The sequence below is a fragment of the Equus caballus genome, chromosome 3, assembly GCF_041296265.1.
Source record: "Equus caballus isolate H_3958 breed thoroughbred chromosome 3, TB-T2T, whole genome shotgun sequence".
Taxonomy (NCBI): Eukaryota; Metazoa; Chordata; class Mammalia; order Perissodactyla; family Equidae; genus Equus; species Equus caballus.
In genome coordinates, this window is record NC_091686.1 from 92,640,842 (window position 1) to 92,660,303 (window position 19,462).

Sequence of the window (19,462 nt, forward strand, 5' to 3'; positions counted from 1 at the left end):
TTTGTAGGACTCATATCGCTTTGATTAGTTTGGGTGATTTTTCTCTGGATACACTGCCTCTTCTCATTAGAAGAAAAATTAATCAGCTATTAAGTGCGGATGATGTGCTTGGCACTTACCTAGGCATTGTGGGATATGAAAAAAAATACACGGGGCGTCTCACCTCAAACGGCTCCTGGGAGAGGCTGCAGGGGGTAGTGGAAGGGCTACTGTGTTGAGAATCAGGAGACCCCACTGCTCATCCATACCTTCCACTCATGGCTGGGAGACCTTGTGCAGGTCACTTCCCCTTGATGGGCCTCATTGATCAAGCAAAGAGGACAAAAAAAGCTTTGAGTTCAGTTCAGAAAGCAAGACTCAGAGGCTAACTGGGGAGCTGGAATTACTCTCAAGAATAGCAGAGCATTAAGAGATGTGCAACTGAGTATCTGCCATAGGAGTTCAGGAAAAGGAGAAGTGAGTTTGGGAATGAGGCTTCTTGAATTTGAGACAGCAATCTCTGGCCCAAATCACTCCATTCTGGGGACAGAGTCCCAGTTGTCCCACAGGTGGCAGTAATGAGCCCCAGGCAACAGCAGGAGCTGCTCTGGCTTCATCCCAGTCTGGGAGTCCAGCCTGTTGAGGGAGCCTGCAAAAGTCTGCAGTGTGGCCAAGCCCCAAGGCCATGGTGCCAAGGCCAGCCGGCTGTGTACGCTGGATAATACTAAGTTCTTCTCCCTTTCCTCTGACCCATCCCAGCACATTCTCCTCATCCAGGGCTTCTCCTCTCTGTGCCTGTCTCTGACAAGGCTTGCCTCCGCTAACTCCTTACTTCCTTATGCCTCATTACCATCTCAAGGCTTTGTGACAGGATCCAAGAGGAGCAGAGTCACTTCTCCTCTTGGACTTTTGGGAATCCGTTGCCTTGCAACACTCTCTGGGCCCTCCTCTCCTTGGTCATTTTGTGTAGTTACCAGGGGTGGTCAGTCATGCTTGCTCTTAGAATGCTTCTCTGTTTCTGGAGCTACTGGGCTTCCCTAAGCCTCCTTCTAGTCCTCGTTCCTTGTGTCCAGACACACACAAGTTAAAACCTGATTAAACTTAAGGCACAGGTGTATTACCTACTGGGAGCAGACACCGACCGTGTAAGTTGACATGGGCCAAAGCTGTTTCGTTTGAATAGAAACATCATCTTGCATTTTGAAAAGCTAATACAGGATAAGAGCTGCCAATCTCCACGTGAAGAACAAAGTGGGAATTCGCTTCCTTAGGAACATGACGCGTATTTCTACAACAGGCTGACCAGTGGCAGCACCTGCTTTGCACCTGCTTGTGAGGAGAAGCCACCAGGGGTCTCTTTGGTCTGTCTTCAGATGAAGTCTGAGATATATCTCTTCCTCAGATACTTTGTCATCTCAGGGAGTAGAGGTTTAGCCTTTATTCTAGTCTGTTGCTGAAAATGTCCTTCTTTGTAGTGTCTCAGCTCTGTGTACATACATTCTTACCCTAAGAATCCAATATATCTAATTTAAAGCAAATTCTTTAAAACAACTACTAAAAATGTTTATTTCTTCTTGAATTGCCATAAAATCTTGGAAGAGCGTCTCTTCATATTCAATTCATCTTTGCATTCCACAGTCAGTTCCAGCTGGCCAGGGACCATTTCAGTCAGTGGTGGTTCCTAAGGGGACCCTTTAGAGACAGCCATCCGCACCCGCCCCAGTCCACGCAAGACAGACACTCATTCTTGTGAGCTCCGCTCTGGGGAATGCTCTCGGGACTTGGGTTTACTCATTTGTGAAATGAAATACTTGGGTTCTGAGGTCCCCAGAGCCTCGTGTTCCGGGTTTCCGTGCTGTAGTTAAATGCTCTTCCCGTGTGAGTACCATGTGGACTTCTGGGAGTCAGCTTCCAGGACTGGACCCTCATAAATGCTTTCTTTAGGGCTGGTAACAGCAGTGCTTTTAGTTGCGGTCTTTGTAGGTCTTCGTACTTTATGAGCTCACCAAGTTCGTCTCAGATACTTTGCAAAAAGTTGCAGATTTTTCATTTATAGGTGTGTAGTGCAATGAAACCTTTCTTATAAACCAACAATAAAAAATACAGTCCATCACAATGATGATAATAATTATGGCTGACTTTTACCAGGCTCCAGGTACTGCTCAAAGCCTGCTTTACACGCGGGAACTCATTTAACCCTTTCAGCACTCAGCTTCTGTGATTAGGGGCGGGGATGCTGCAGAACAAGTCCCTGCCTTCGTGTAATTTACATTCCAGTGCGGGGAGAGAGAGAGGCGGCAAATCACAGGAATGCAGTTTTATAAGTACGTTGGATGAAAGTCCTTGCTGTGGAGAAAAATAAAGTAGGGAAGAGAGCTAGATAGTGCTGGGAGGGGCTGCAGTTTTTAATAGTCAGGGAAGGCCTCCTGAGCAGGTGACACTGAGGAAGATGTGAGGGAGGGAACCAGACTGGGAAGCCCAAGGTGAGCGCGTGCCTGGAGGAAGAAAGATGTGGCTGGAGCAGCGTGAGTGATCACTGGGGACAGGATAGGATCAAATGTTCTGGAGGCATTTCACAGTTGGAGATGTCCTAGAGATCTTTTAGCCCCAACCCTTCTCCTTTTTCAACCCCCCTCTTCTTCTCTCTCATTTATTAAATGAGGACAGTGAGGCCCAGACAAATCAGGTGACATCCTGAAGGTCACTGGTAGCAGACCAGGACAAGATCCCAGGGTTTCATGGTTCCTAGTTCCACCTACACCCTCCCACACCTAGCTCCTGAGAGCTTACAGGGAATTAAGTCTGCCTCCACTACGCCGTGCTCCTCCATCCTTGCTCTGGGATGAAGGGTAGATTCAGTCGATTCTCGTTGTTTGCGGTGGCTCGATAACGTTCCATAAGGTGCTGCCAACACTGAATTAGCAAATACTGAAGCACTGCTCCTAAGGGAAATACAGGGTCAGGTTCCTGGAAGCCTCTGGCCACAACATTTTCATCAAGCTATCAATACATCACCTTATTTTATGTGTGTTGCTGTTTAAAGACACTGTATTTAATATATGTTGTTGATTCATTAACGTTGAGCTCACAGCCAACAGCACGGTAACTCATGCCTGAACGAAGCTTCTCTAACACGTTTTCTCCATAAGGCTGTGAGGCAGCCTTCTTGCCCTTAGGAACACCGGGCAGCAATTCAGCATTTCACTTGGGGGCCATTTTTAATACCAAAATCACCAACAAAAAGCACCAAAGTGCAAAAAATGAGGTGCTAAGTAGATCCCGAAAAGGACACTTGTTTACAGTATGAGAAGTGAAACAAGAAGGCAGAGAGTTGCCTCGTTCAACCTCAGCTGGGAACATTCACATCAAGCGTCTCAGATTTTTTTGCCACCGTTGACCTGTCGAAGAGTGATCAGAAAAGTGCTCGAGTGTTGGTTTGGGGGTTATAGATAAATTTTAGCAAGTAGCTGAATTTGCAGATACGGAATCCACCAATAATGAGGATTGACTGTATTGGTGCTTGAGCTGTTCAGAGGAAGGACTTTCTTCAAGACCCAAGTGGCGTCATTCTTAGTGGAATCATCTGCTGGGCATGTTTTAGAGTGGAGGGTCAAATTAGTTCTGAACTGCCTCAGATACTGCCTCCTGACTCTGCTTTTGCCTAATTGTTGTTAAGAATAATATTCTGTTTATTCGAGTATTGCATTTTCCAGATTGCAAGTAGACTTGTTAGTAGTTGAGACTGGATATGTAACTTCCCCCTCTCGCCAGTGTCCCAGCTTTGACTGTTCTCTGCTTCCCCAGGTCCCCAGCCCCCAGCCCGATGGGTACAGGCTGTGTCCTAAATTCAGACTCTCTCTGCTCCTTTCTTTGGACCAGCATCTCCTCTGGAGCTCACATGGCCCTCTTGCTTTCCCGAGCAAAATAAAATGGCCTAATTTATGTGCAGAACTTGGGTATTCATTACAGTTTTACTCTAGGCTTACTCTGCAAATAACATTTCTCAACTTTACAGCAGCAGAAATACAATCTATAGTGTAAATCAGCCATGCGGACCATACAACTTGCCATGCAGTCTATTCCAAGGCTCCCGTAGGGGAAACTAAAATACCATCACACTTCCAGAGAGTAGGAACGGTTCCCCAGGAGTGAAGACATCTGCTGCGTGTGTGCGGGAACAGAAGCGGATCCCGCCATCCCAGCTTCTTGGCCTGGACTTGCACAGCTCTTACTCAGGCTCTGAGAGTGTGGGCTGTGAATGTGATGTTTGCTGCCACAGATTCAGCTTTTGTTGGCATTCGAGTGTCTCCAGCAGCAGAAGTTCCCTTTTCTGTAACACGTTCACTGTCCTACCAGGACAAGTTTCTGTGGTTACTGTGAGATCATGATTCTTGGAGATGCTTCGTGGTAACTCTGAGCTGTCCTGGGCCTTGGGCTGCAGTGAGTTGGGGCCATTGGGGGGTGGGGGTGGGGGGCATTCATGATTGGGAGTTTGGTTAGGGGGAGTTTGACAGGTGTCCTAGTTGGACATGCCAGGTGTCAGGCTTTAGAAGTCCCTGTTGTGCCTCCACCCTCCCCCCCTTCATAAGAGAGCCACCATTTCACATCATAGAAGAAATAGTCTTTTGCGGAAGCTTTTGAATTTTTGAACAAACAAAATATTGAGTTGTTTACTTGTTTCTTAGTGCTTGGATAAGTGCAGGAATGGTCCAGATCATACTCTCCAAAGGCTCAGTGGGCCTGTGCCGTGTCTGGAGGATCCCAGCTAATGAGTGGGTCCTTGTAGCATGAGCATCTTTGTGGTCTGAAGCTCAGAGTCAGGGTCGGGACAGAGGGACATCATGACAATGAGTTGTCTAGATCCCGCTGGCACGTAGAGAGGACATCAGCACAAAGGTCCGTTTGGTGGCTCAGCTCCAGGACAGGACTGGGTTCCGCTTGGTGCCCAGGGTGTCGATCAGGAACCAACTAGAAGCTGAGATAGAAGGACTGCAAACACAGCACGCACTCAGGTCATTCCTTGGTCCAGGTGTCCCAGGATCCTTGAAGGCTCCAATCTGCAGGCCTCTGTCAAGGCCCCAGCAGCTAGTGAAGATGGAGCTCTGGATAAGCCTCATCAAGATTGGATTGGGCACTGGGCAGGGATTAGCCCTCTGAAAGGACTGGCCCTCCGGTCTTACAGTGGAGATATTTGGAGGCACATGATAGCCCCTGACCCTAGCCCTCATTACCGTCTAAATGGATATTTTTATATAACTTTTCTATCACTAGGCATGGCCTTGATCAGGATTTGTTGATAATTTAGAGCTAATCATAATAGCAGCTAACTCACTGAATGCTTACCATGTATCATTTCTGAGCACATTAGATGTACGATACCATTTATTGCTCCCAGTGTTCCTTAGGATGTAAGTACTACCATTGTCTCCATTTTACGGATTAGAAAGCTGAGGCACAGGGCAGATCAGTAACTTGCCCTGCGTCACTCAGGAATTAAGTGGGCAGCAGGGATTCACACCTGGTAGTCTGGCTTCAAAGTCCAGGCTACGTATATTTTTCTGTAGTAAAAATGGCCATACCAGGCTCTCTGCAAGGGCGGGGTTCTCCCTGCAAGGATGCAGGGACTGAGGATGATTAACCTGCCGAGGGCACAGCCAGAGAGCAGTGGTCCAGGATTCCCACCCCGATCTGGTCCACTCTTGCCATAGCACCTCAGTCAGTCTTCTTTTGGCAAATATTGAGCATGTAGCATGTGCCGGGCCCTCTTTTGGGTGGTGGGCGTTTAGAGGTCCACAGCACAGGCCTGATCTCAAGGACTTCTTGGGATTGAGTATTCCTGGTTATAGAACAACTAACGTAGAATAAAGAATAGTTGGATCAAGACTAGGCCTAGGATCCATCTGGTCCTCAGCTGTGTCACTTTGTTTCCTCTTCTGTAAAATCAAGCTGGTTTCCTCTTCTGTAAAATCAAGATAATAATCCACCTTAAGGACTAAACCTCAGGTCAAATTCTAGCTGCTGCTTATTTACTGTGTGATCTTGGGCAATTCCGCTAAGTTCTCTCCAAACCTCAGTTTCTCATGTATAAAATAAGAAACCCTGCTTGTAGGGTTGTGAGAACGTGGGCTACATGTTGTAAAGCATGTGTAGCGTTAGATTCAGCACAGAGTAAAGACTCGAAAAATGGTCACTGCTAGAAAGGTGACGACGATTATATGTGAAGATGTCTAATGCGATATACCTGCAAGTTTATGTTTAAATATGCACAGACACATAATTTGTTCTGTGACCTTCTGGATACATGGGGCCAAGGCTCTTGGTTGAACCCTCCTCCACTCAACTTTTCCATTGATAAAAATAGGCCTCATAATGCCAGCCTGGTTCCTGGGCAGGAAATGACTAATGCAATTATCTGTTTATGTACTAAATCACAACCCGGAGGTCTGTCTCTGGCACCAGCGATGAATCTCCCAGGGTCCTGGCCATTAAGATGTTGAAGCGGGCTCCTCTGCTTGCCTCTTTGCTCATCAGCCTGCAGTGGGCTGGGCTGGTTATTAAAAACTGGAGTGGATTTCCTCCAGAGAATGAATCCTCTTGTTAGCTAACCTGAGCATCCGGTCAGACTTACATTTCTCTCTGTAAGTTAATAAGTTGACATTCAGGTTTTTACTTTTAAATATATATAAATTGCTCATGGTGTGGTGAGGATTTACCCTACTCAGCAGATTAATGGGAGTCGCTGTGGAGCAGGCATCGTAAATGATTTGTCATTGCCATGAACCACTGGACTTTCCCTAAGGGCAGAAAGCCTTTCGTTTAAGAGACAGAGCAGGACTCTGGCTGAGGAAGCCCAGAGGCCTCAGCCCCACTCTGAGCTGCCCCTGGGCCCCTCCCACAGGTTGTCCCTGAACTTAAGAACCCTCAGCCTTCCCAGAACACAGTGGGAACCGCAGTGCTATGGCCTGTAGGGATAAGAGCACAGGAAACAGGCATTTGATTGCAGGTGTATTTCCTTCACCTCCATGGGGACATCTACCTCCAGTGATCTGTTACCAAGAGTTGGGGGTTGAGGAGGGTGGCATGGAGAGAGCCAAGGAAGGATGGAAGGAAGGAAAGACAGGTGATGGCGCCCCCTGGTGGACAGTGTGTGAGGGCACCCAGGCCGCCTCAGGGCTAGTTAGTGCCTGGGGTGGAGGCTCTGATAGACCTCTGAGAAGTCTCAGGGCCAGCCTGGAGCAAGAAATCTAGACCTAGGGGACTTCGAGGTACTCATTCCATATCCAGGCGGTATTTCCTTCTCCTCAGGGTGCTCCTGGCCTTGAATTCTCTGGGCCTCTTTAGAATGGGACCAGGTCTCCCTGACCTCTGGTGTCAGCCTGGCCTAGCTGTGAAGTACCTAAGATGAGGGGAGGGGTTGTGCATGCATGTCACACGAGTGATTGTAGGTCCTCTCTGAGGTCCCCAGGGGTAGCATGAGGTATGCCTGCCCTCTCTCTCTCTCCTTTAGGAATACCAGCATCGTTGCCGCTCCGAGGAGGCAGCGTGGCTTGGTGACAGGAGTTTATCAGCACATAAACTTGGTTTGAATGCCAGCTCCACCATATGCTATCTGGTCCCCTTAAGTTTATACACCACTGTATTAGTCTGCTCAGGCTGCCGTAACAAAATAGCACAGATTGGGTGGCTTAAATGACAGAATTTTTTTTCTCACAGTTCTGGAGGCTGGAAGTGCAACATCAAGGTGTTGATAGGTTTGGTTTCTTCCATGGCCTCTGTCCTTGGCTTGCAGATGGCCATCTTCTTGCTGTGTCCTCACTTGGTCTTTTCTCTGTGTTCACACATCCCTGATGTCTCTTTTTCTTCTTATAAGAACACTAGGCCTATTGGATTAGGCCCCGATCCTTATGACCTCATTTAACCTTACTTTAAAGGCCCTGTCTCCAGATAACAGCCATGCTGGGGGTTAGGACATCAACATATGAATTCTGAAGGGACACAGTTCAGTCCATAAAAACCACTCTGTGCCTCAGTTTCCTCATCTGTAAAATAAGAGTAGTAATAACATCTATCTCTTATGTTGCCATATGGATTAAGTTGATTAAATATGTAAAAGAAAGTATCTGGCGTATACATACCTGTTCCCTGTTCCTGGCATAGGAGTCCTAAAACCCTTATAGTTTCCTAATTGATAGGAGCATCTTTTGTTCTAATATTTGGTCTTTGACCTCGTTTCCCGACACAGGGTTCCTAAATCCCTTGGAATTTCCTGGGTGATAGCAGTGTCTTTTGTTCTAATGATTGATCCTTGGTGGGTTCCTGGATGGAGACTGGTCATCAGAATGACCAAGCCGTGATTAGAAGCTTGGAATTTTCAGCCCCATTCTCTAGAGAGGAGAGAGGGGCTAGAAATGGAGTTAATGACCCATCATGCCTGTGTGATAAAGCCTGCATAAAAATCCCAAAAAGTACGTGGTTCGGAGAGCTTCTGAGCTGGTGGACATGGGGAGGTGCTGGGAGAGCGATGTGTCCAGAAGCTGCATCCTCCTCCCCACATAGCTTGCCCTCTTCCATCTGGGTGTTCCTGAGTTACAGCCTTTTATAATAAACCAGTGATCTAGTAAATAAAATGTTTGCCCCGGTTCTGTGAGGCACTCTAGAAAATTAATTGAACCCAAGGAGGAGGTCGTGGGAACCTCTGATCTATATAGCCCATTGTCAGAAGCACAGGTGACAGCCTGGCCTTGTGATTGGCGTCTGAAGTGGGAGGACAGTCTTGTGGACTGAGCCCTTAACCTGTGGGATCTGATGCTATCTCCAGATAGTGTCAGAATTGAGTTGAATTGTAGGGACATCAGCAGGTGTTGTAGAGAATTACTTGGTGTGGGGAAAAGCCTCCCCACATTTGGTGACCAGAATGTTCTGTGTGAGGAGTAACAGAGACACACAAGACAAGTGAGCTTATCCTACTCAGCGTGTAATGTATACAGACACTCCTAATGAATGCGTGTGTGTGACACTCTTGTCTGCCACCTCGGTCTTCCCCCACTCCCACCCCCTGCTTGCCACCACATTCACAAATGTTAGGACTAAGTATGACTGCCACAGAACCCCAAGCCAGGTTTTTCAGAATGTTTTATGAAACCTTTAACTTGCCAGGCTTCCTTTAGGAGTCTGTTTTCTCTTCTCAAAAATAAGGGGAATACCTCTTTGACTTGGTTGTGAGAATTAAACTGAATTAATCAGATAACTAATAAAGCACCTCTAACATAGGAGCTCGATAAATGGAAATTCCCTCCCTCCTCATTCTAATTCTGAAATCCCCTCTCCTAAGAGCTAGTGAGAATACATATTGACGTCATGAGTTCATTGCCACACAAAAGTGCATATCTTGTGTCTTGAATGAAAAGCCAAACACATTGCTGTCATGATTTCAGTGCTGCGCAAACTGGATCTTAAATTAAAGCCTAAATCTTGGGCAGTGGCACTGTCCCACTCCCCACTGTGGCCTCCAACCATCAGCCTTTGTGCACCTCCTCCCCCCCCCCTCCTGCCGCTTGAGGGGACAGGAAGGAGCCCAGGCTACTGCCCACCCAGTTGGACTGTCTCATCCTTCCCAGAGAGACCTCTCAGGGAGAAAGGATGGGGAGTGTTTGTTTCCCCTGAATCAGAGTGTTCGGGAAGCAAAGACTCACCAGCGACAGTTAAATATTTAAAGTACGTGCAGAACCACGTCTCGGTCCACTCCAGTGTGACCACCCTCGCGCATTCTCTCCAGCACATCGATGGTTCAAACCTCGGTTCCTGTAAATCTCAGAGTGATTGCTTTTCTCAGTGTGTGGTGGCGAGTCAGCGAGCGCCTTCTATATAGCAGAGGGAGCAGTTGAGGAACAGTCATTGCAGGCAGGGGCTGACTCGGGAAAGACACCGAGAGGGAGAAATAAAGACGCGTCTGCTTTGAAAGAATCCTTCCATTTTCATTTAAGGATTTAAAATCACTGAAGGCTTTAACCTCGGAAACCTGCATGGCTCCACGTGGCGCGTGAGGGAAGATTGAAAGCACTGCTTCTTAACTGTGAAACATCTTCCCCCTTCTTGTGCTAAATAACTTAGCTTTGAGTCCCTATAATTGTGCATGCTATGAGGCATTTCCCAAATATAGGAAACACTGTGGGAATTCCTGCCCCCTGACCTTGCAAGTTTCCAGAGCATTTGCTAGGGATGGAGCCTATTATTTACTAGAGACAGAGGTGACCCAGCTGGGAACCAGCCTCCGTGAACCGACCAGCCGGTAGTGGGGTGAGTAGACAGGCGAGGAGATGGATGTCATAGACAGTGCTTCAATTATAGATCAGTCCTTAGTGCCTGGCACCTTGTGAGCACGCCGTGGATGTGAGCTGTAATTATGACTGTCCTCTGTGTGGAAGAGCCCGTCAGCATAGAATGTTAGCATAGGGTGTACTTTTCCAGTTGGGTTGTCTTGTTCTAAAAAATAGGAAGGGAAGAGAATTAAGTAAACGGCACTAGTGGGCCCAGGGCCCCAAGGGGCCAAGCATCTTGTTTTCTGCCCGAATGCTCACTGTGTTGCCCACAGTTGAAGAGAAACAGCAGGAACAGCAGAAGCCGTCATTGAGGTCAGTTTAGAAATGCTCCTGGGTCCCCCTGGCTGCCGAGGTCGTTGCCACGCTGAAAAATTAATCAGCCTGATTCCTTGGTTCAGCCGCATGGAGAACTGGGTCACGCTCCACTCCGGAGTCCCCAGACACCTCTCCGGCAGAGCCCACTGAGATGCTGGATTTGGAAAGCATTGCACTGTTTCAAAGAAAAGCAATAGCAAATAAAGTCTAATTTTATTTCAAATTGCGTCCATCACAACAATGACCTATGTTCCTACACGTAATGACCACAAATACCGATTTACTGAAGACTTCCCTGTTATGGAGACAACGTCCAAGGGGAAGATTTTGAACCTTGAAAAGCCTGTGCATTTTTAGAACAGACTCTGGGAAAGTCGTTTGAGGTCACAGCCCTTTGTGTCCTGGCTGCTTTATTTCTCAGTGAAATCTGGACGGGTCAGAAGACTGGCCTCTGGGAAGAAATCAGTCCATGCTGTCTGGTACTGGCAGTCACTGGGAAGTGACAGGGAGAGAGCTGTTCTTAACTCTCAGGGAAATGTCCCAGAATGCCGGATCTCAAAGGCAACGAACGTACCCTAAGTGGCTCCGTTATTCTGGCCACCAATATGAAATAAAAAAGGATGCTATCACTGATCACGTGTGGGCTATATGATTATTAAAAGGTCCTTCTTCCTAGTCACATGTAGCAAGAATACATGCTTTGTTTCCACCTGACCCCAAGAACACGGGTATAAAAGGTCCCCACAGAGCAGTTCTGCGTGACTCAGACAGCAGACAGATCACCACTCCTTAGGATCCAGGTGAGACAGGCTCGAATCCCAGCCCCAAATCCTCTGGAAGTCCGTGCGTCCTCCCCACAGCTCTGCCCATTCCCTGGGGCTTATGTTTGTCTTGGAATGACTTCCTATCTCCACTCTGAGGCTTTTGCCTGTTACTTCTTCTCTGCCCAGCACTTCCCAAGGGGCGGGTACACCCTTCTCTTTAACTCCCCTGAAACGTCAACCATCTCTTTGTCATAGGCTTTTGCTGGAGCATCAAGGGCAATATCGAGGGGGCTTACGTTGAATGAAAAACAGTCACTGGTTTTATAAACTGGGTATAGGACTCGTCCTTAGAAGTCATTCAGACACACCTGCCCTCAGAGGTTGTGCTCCCCCAGAGGTTGTGCTGCCCTCAGAGGTTGTGTTCCCAGAGGTTGTGCAGCCTCTTCGTGTTCCCCCTTTTACCCTCTCATACCCATTTCTTCTGTTCTCCCCTAAATTCTGGATCATTTAACTATTTTCCTGATTCTCTTCTCAAAAAAGAACTCTGATGCCAACTAGAAAGCTTTTTCTACCCTCAATGCATGTACCATAATTGACGTCTCGGTGAGTGAGTACTCTGGTAGCCAACCTCCTTGGAATTCTTTTAAAGTACTTCATATTCTCAGAGCCTTTGGAAAGCTCGTGAAAGCTTTGGACCTTCTTTCCATAATATGTGAACCTGCACACAATTGGCATATATTTTCAGGAGGTTTAGAATTTCCTGAAGCCCCTTCATGGATCTCCCAGGTCCTCGGCTCGCCCTGTGTCTCGCCCTGCCCCCAGCCACCCAAGGTGCATCCTTAGGGACGCGGGATCACTAGTTGGAGAAACAAAACAGGATTGACTGGCTGGCTGTTGGCAGCCTGCCCTAATCCTGGTGCATTTGGCAGGGATCAGATACCTTGGGAAAACAGTGGCCAGCTTTTCTCAACCATCTCCTTTGGGCCAGGCCCTATAAAGGTACTTGGCATAAACCCTCGTATTTAATCATGCCAGTACCTGGGAGGTCTGTACCATTATCCTCACTATAGCAGGTGAGGAAACTGAGGCTCACCAAGATTAAGTAACTTGGCCTGGATCACATGGCTAATAAGTGGCCAACCTGGAATTTGATCCCAGGTCAGTGACTTGAAGACCTGGGTCCTAAGACACTATGCTCACTTCCTCTCCCCAGCACACCGTTGTACTTTATGCATCTTGGTTCCTGTCAGTGGAGCTGTGTGACCTTTGGTGTCACAGCCAAATGAATATGCCTTTCCAGTTTTTTGAAATACTACTCAGAGCAGAGCGTTTGCTCTGTTTGGTTCATTGACGTATCTCCAGTGCCTGGCATATAGTAGGATTCAGTAGATATTTGTTAAATGTATGAACCCATCCATCCTACAAGGCTCAGCTCGGCAGCACATCCTTCAGGAAGCTGTCCATACTCTCTCTGAGTTAAATACTCCTCCTTCCATGAGCAACCGCCGCGCACGATGCCTCTGTATCCTGTTATTTCATGTTGCCGTGCTGCAGATTCCCACTTCACATCTGCTCCGTTACAAGTTCTCAAGAGTGGAGCTGTGTCTGACCCATTTCTCGATGTCTCCAGGAACTCATAGGCACCTAATAAATGTTTATTGACTTGAATGCACAGTTGTTATTGTGCTGCAGGGTAATTAGGCTGAAATGGTAAGTAATTCCTATAAATGAGTGTTAATTAGGATTACATTTGTAACACTAGACCAAATTGTAACTTATCTCTATGAACTTTTTGTTGTTGTTTTTGTTAAACTTTATTTTGACACTATTTTTGAACTATTATTTTAAACATTGGACTTTTTTCTTTTCTTTTCTTTTCTTTTTTGCTGAGGAAGATTATCCCTGAGCTAACATCTGTGCCAGTCTTCCTCTACTTTATATATGGGACGCCACTACAGAATGGCTGATGACTGGTATAAGTCCACACCCAGAATCCAAGCCTGCAAACCCGGGCCACTGGAGCAGAGTGTGCCAAACTTAACCACTATACCACAGGGCCGGTCCCTTTTTTAGTTTTTTAATATCTTTAATTTAGTGTTGCTGTGGATTCAAGGATCGTTTACCTTTTTGTCATTATCCCTCAGTGGTTATAGAGCACCCACTGTGTTCTGGGCATTGAAGGTGCAGCTTCGTGGACAGTAACTCATTTAAGCCCCATCTTTGCTGCTGTGCACCGAGGCGGGCCCATCTCTGGATGGGGGCGAGGCTTATGCCCCGCTCTCTAGTAGCTCCACTTCCCTCATCTGATCTCCCCGTGTCCCATCCTTGTCCTACCTTATGGTGCGGGGACGAGGACCCCCAGTTTTCTGCCAGCATGCTCTCATCTTTCTCCTGAAAGCTCAGGGGGAGGAAAAGTGGAGGGCCTGTGGGAAAACAAAGAATGAAAAGAGAGTCTCCTGGAGCCAGAGAGAAGAGAAGAAAGTGAACATTTGCCGAGGACCTACGACGTGCCCGCTGCTTTCCCTTCCTCCTTTCCTCTGGATCTCCTGGAAGCTCTGGGAGCCCAGTAGTTGTATCATTTTTTAACTGAGTAAACTTAGATTCGTGGTGGCTGAGCACCACTGATGTGAGTATCAGAATTTGAACCCAGCACCATCTGGCCACAGAACCCGAGGCTTTGCCCTGTTCCGTCCCTCTACGCATGATTGGGACGTCTGTCTCTGTTGATACAGGACTCACAGAAAGAGAGGTTGGAGCAGGATGTGTGTTTCCAACCTAGATATGACAACTTGATTCCAGTGTCGGGGGGAAGAGAGAACAGGTGGGAGAGAAGGAGGCCTCAGGCCGAGAGCTGTGTCCCGTCTAAGGCGGCCGTGACCCCATCCCCTTCAGTGCCCGTGATAACCAACAACAGCAACAGGAGCAGCAAACTCTATCCAGTTGATCCTCCCAACATGTGGCAGGCTGTTGTGAGACAGCTGTTTTTAGTATCCACATTTTACAGATGAGGAAGCTGAGGCTCGGAGAGGTGAACTAACTTGCCCAAATAGTAAGTGGCAGTCCTGGTATTTCAACCCAGAGTTCACTTTGCGGACCAGTCTGAGGAAAGCATGACTGTGGGGCCATCTGTCTACAGCAGTGGTTCTCAAAGTGTGGTCCCCAGACCAGCAACGGCAGCATCCCCTGGGAGCTTGTTGGAAATGCAGATTCATGGGTCCTACCCAGACGGACTGAATGAGAGACTCTGGGGATGGGGTCTAGTTTTCTGTGTTTTAACAAAGCCTTCCAGGTGGTGCATTCACATGTATGATCCACACATCTCCTTCACATGTTAGCTTTGGCTGAAATCTGTTAGACCAGAGAAATCTTTAAAATCCACACATAGAAAAGAGTTAAAATTCATCAGTCATCTAGTAAACACTTATTGGGTTTTTACTATATGCCAGGCGCTATGCTAAGCACTTTGCCTGCATCCTCTCATTTAGTCCTCACAGCTGTAAAGTTTAGATACTGTTATTATTCCCATTTTATGGATGAAGAAACTGAGACTCTTGGAGACCTGAAGTGACTTCCCCAAAGTCACCAGCTGTTAAGTAGCAAAGTTGCAACTTGAATCCACATCCATCTGGTGACAGTTCATACTCTGAATCCTTACTCATTTTTGCCCTTTTGCTAAAAAGCTGTTAAAGTATGAACATCAGTTAAAGTGCAAGTTGGTTTTTTTTTCCCCAAAAATTGAGAAAGTACTTTAAAAGTCAGATTGATTAATTTTTTATTAAATTTTTTTTTTTAGGAAGATTAGCCCTGAGCTAACTACTGCCATTCCTCCTCTTTTTGCTGAGGAAGGCTGGTCCTGAGCTAACATCCATGCCCATCTTCCTCTACTTTACACGTGGGACGCCTACCACAGCATGGCTTTTGCCAAGCAGTGCCGTGTCCACACCTGGGATCCGAACCGGTGAACCCCAAGCCACCAAGAAGCGGAACGTGTGCACTTAACCGCTGCACCACCGGGCCAGCCCCTATTAAATATTTTGATTGAATATTGTGAGCTCTCCCCATACTCTGAAACAAATGTTTATTCCCAGAGCTGACTACATTAAGCATCGTTTTTTCCTGAGATTAAGGAAAAGTGGTGGTGGTTATAAGCCTTCCTGGCCACACGGGGGCAGCACCAAACAGCGCAGGTTGCTCTTTGCCGCTTGGTTCTTTGGGAGGAGGCGGAGCTCGCCGCCTGATAGAGCTGGGTTATTCCCCATACACTCAGTTATTCCCCGTGCACCTGTTACCTCTTACTTTGGCCACGTAGACTGGTGGTGAAGGTTTTCAGATCAGAAACTAAATTACAACAACAGCAGGACTGCACAAGAAAAATTGCTTACGTTCATTGTAATAATATAGTCAGAGGTCCTGCTTTCTTTTTATCAGCAGGACAAAACAGTATACAGTGGGCCCTCTGTATCCACAGATTCTGCATCTCTGGATTCAATCAGCCTTGAATCCAAAGGACTATGATGGTCACATCTGTACTGAACGTCTACAGGCTTTTTTCTTGTCATTGTTCCCTAAATAACACAGTATAACAACTATTTACCTATAATTTACATTGCATTAGGTATTACAAGTAGAGATGATTTAAAGTATACAGGAGGATGTGCGTAGGTTATATGCATATACTACCCATTTTATAAAAGGGACTTGAGCATCATGGATTTTGGTATCTGTGGGGGTCCTGGAACCAATCCCCGTTCGACAGGAGGGACGACTATACTTAATGTACTGTCGTGGGGTTGAGAGATTCCCATTTCTCAGTCAAAAAAGATGCCCTTGATTTTTAGTGAGCTTGTTGAGTTTGAAATCCATGCATTCTTGGAATCGAGGGACAAAAAGCAGCCAGTATTCTATTTTACCTTCCTTGTTGTTAATAAATTCTTTTGAGTATTCGCAGATTTTAGAATTTGGCAGTAGGCAACTAGAGGAAGTGGGAAAATGTGTTCCTGGCTTCTAGTTTGAAGGGCATATGACCATGCATCCCATACTAATACTGTTGTCTTAGGTTCACACCCACCAGCCTCACCAAGATGCTCTACCATTAGCAGCTTCTGTTGATCTTGAACCCCATTTCCACTTGGACGTATCTCACTATCCTTGATCCAAGCTTCAATTTCCATGCTAGAGGCTGAATACACTGGAATTTTGACTAGAGCGACTATGATAATTTATTATCCAAACCAGAACACTTTTGAGAGTAAAAAGAGTTGCTCTTAATAATTTTGCCAGAACAACGAACAAACCAGAGCTATCCTGGGGACAATTGGAACATGTGCTCACACTAATTACAAATCTTCTGCTTCTTTCATTTTCCCCCTTTGATGATTCCAGTTAAGATTTATGTGGCACTGTGTTCATTTTCTCTTTCATTCAACAAATGCTCATTGAGTGTTTTCTATGTGCTGGGCTCTTTACCTGTATTATATTGTTTTCTCCTCTGAGGTAACTATTATTGTTATTCCCATTTTCACAAATGAAAAAACAAAGTTGAGACTTTGTAAATTGCTTGCCCAAGATCACAGTGCTGGTAAATCTGAGCTCAGATTCGAATCCAGGCCATACGTACTCTTGAGCCATATATACTCAAAGTTATTGACGTCGCCTACTGTGTTCTTGAGCCTTCTTTATGCCTGGCCCCATCCGACACTGTCCTGCCAGTAAAACCTCAGTCATATAGCAGTGTTTAAGAGTGGGAGCCCAGAAGTCAGACTGTCTGGGTTTGAATCCTGAGTGCTTACTAGCCTTGTGCTTCGCTCACTTTCCTCATCTGTAAAATGGGTACAGTAACTTTGTTTCAACCTCAAAGGCTTGAGGTAAGGAGTGAATGAGTTAATACCTTTGACATTGGAACAATGCCTCGTTTGCTGTATTGAATGATACAACCATGCTGTGCTTATTTCCTGCTATTTAGGTAGGTTGGGGTTGTATAAACGTTCTCCAAATCAAGAGAGTTTCTGTTTCTTTTCGAGGCAGGAGGGGGCTGCTGGAGATGGTAGATAACAGCATCAAAATGGCAGGCCAGCGGTGGGTGGTGGCATTGTGATTCTACTGACTAAGGACCATGATGGGAAGCAACGAGGGAGGGAGGTGAGTGAGCTACTCCTTGGAGGAAGTGGAAAAGGGGTGCTCATGGGGGCAGAGACCCGGGAAGTTGCAGGTCTTATTAAAACGGGGAACATGTGCTGTGGTGTGCACCTGTGACATACCTGACGTGTCCACCTGGACAATCTCGGTCAGGTCTGGGGCTGAGGAAGCAAAGCTGCAGAAGGGTCAGGCAGACCAGCTAAGAAATGTCCCAGCTGCTGCCCAGAGGCCGGCCCTCAGGTGCTCACAAGCCGGCCCCTGTGCCCGTGGGCATCCTCTTCTCCTTCGAGCAGTTTCACTGCAGCAGATGCACACTGAGGGCATCTCCCAGAACCTCTCCCCAGGACTCAGGGTCCTGAGTAGCTCTGCGCTTGTCTCAGGGATGACCTTCTCTTTTTGGTTTGTCTGTAAAAGGCACCGTCTGCACCGTCACACACGGCAGCTGTCCTGCTCCAGGTGGTCACAGTACTTCCCTCTAGGACGTGAGCATCCACATCCTTTCACCTAAATAGATTGTCTTTGGTATTTTGGTGGTTTTTCCCCTGAGAAAGTATAATTAGCCACTCAGGAAGGAGGCATCCAATCTGGGCCTGGGGGCTGAGGAGGGGAAAGTTGAACTAGCTGAATGTGCTCGCTGTGGGATAGTTGGCTGCATTTTTTCATTTTATTGGGAAGTTTACCTTTGGAAACTTTGTAAGACACTCTTTGGGCGCCAGCCTGTTGGCTCCCATGGAAGTGTGACCCCTTGTCTTCCCCTCCTGTCCTGGAAAAGTGGTCTCGACCTGCTGTGCAGGTTGAGGGGGACCCCGGGCCACAGAGAGGGGTGATGGACCCGGGCTGCAGGGTGGGCTGAGGGACCTCAGTTGCGGCCGTCTGCGACCCTGGCGATGACCAGCAAGGTGGATGCTATAGCCGAATTGCCCTCACGTGTCCCATGAATTTCTTTCTTTGTACATCTTTGGATTTTTTACTTGTTACAATACACATATAGTACTCGTTATATTTTTTTAAAAATTGAATATCTGAACTTTTTTTTTTTTAAAGATTTTATTTTTTCCTTTTTCTCACCAAAGCCCCCCAGTACATAGTTGTATATTCTTCGTTGTGGGTCCTTCTAGTTGTGGCATGTGGGACGCTGCCTCAGCGTGGTTTGACAAGCAGTGCCATGTCCGCGCCCAGGATTCGAACCAACGAAACACTGGGCTGCCTGCAGCGGAGCACGCGAACTTAACCACTCGGCCACGGGGCCAGCCCCTTGAATATCTGAACTTTGAAAAGGAAGACAAGGAGCATGATCTCAAAATATCTCTAAATGATAAAAGAAGAAATGGAATTTGTGCTTTAAGTTATCTCACAAGGCCCTGGTTCTGCAGGCTTTTTGAGGTAGATGCTATCGGACCTGAGACCTATTGTCGTGAAAGCATGAAAGCACACTTTATCCCATTTTCCTTCATTTCTGGGTATTAGAGAATACATTTTGCTTTATTATTATTAGAAACAAGTACCTAACATGTATTTAATTCATTCTGTTTCCTATTGTCTTTTTCTAGGTGCTCAATGAGTAACAGACCTTATGGGGGTTGTGTTTCTTACTATAAAAAAAAATCTGCCTTATAATAAATAAAGGAGCTTAGGAATTTTTATACCCAACAGCCCCATAATTCTACTTCTAGTAATCTATTCTAAGAAAAAGATTTGAACACACACACAAAGTTAGGCAAGAAGATATTTATCACTACGTCCTTTTTTCTTTCTTCTTCTTCTCTCCAAAGCCCCCCGGTACATAGTTGTATATTCTAGTTGCAGATCCTTCTAGTTGTGCTATGTGGGACGCTGCCTCAGTGTGGCCTGACGAGCAGTGCCGTGTCCGTGCCCGGGATCCGAACTGGTGAAACCCTGGGCTACTGAAGCGGAGCGTGCTAACTTAACCACTTGGCCACAGAGCCAGCC

At 46.8% G+C, this 19,462-nt stretch overlaps 1 protein-coding gene across 38 annotated transcripts in view; it reads left to right on the forward strand.

Annotated features, from left to right (window-relative positions):
- The window catches only part of APBB2 (amyloid beta precursor protein binding family B member 2), a 381,357-nt gene that overhangs the window by 284,304 nt on the left and 77,591 nt on the right, over positions 1-19,462 (forward strand). The gene's annotated exons all lie outside the window — the stretch shown is intronic.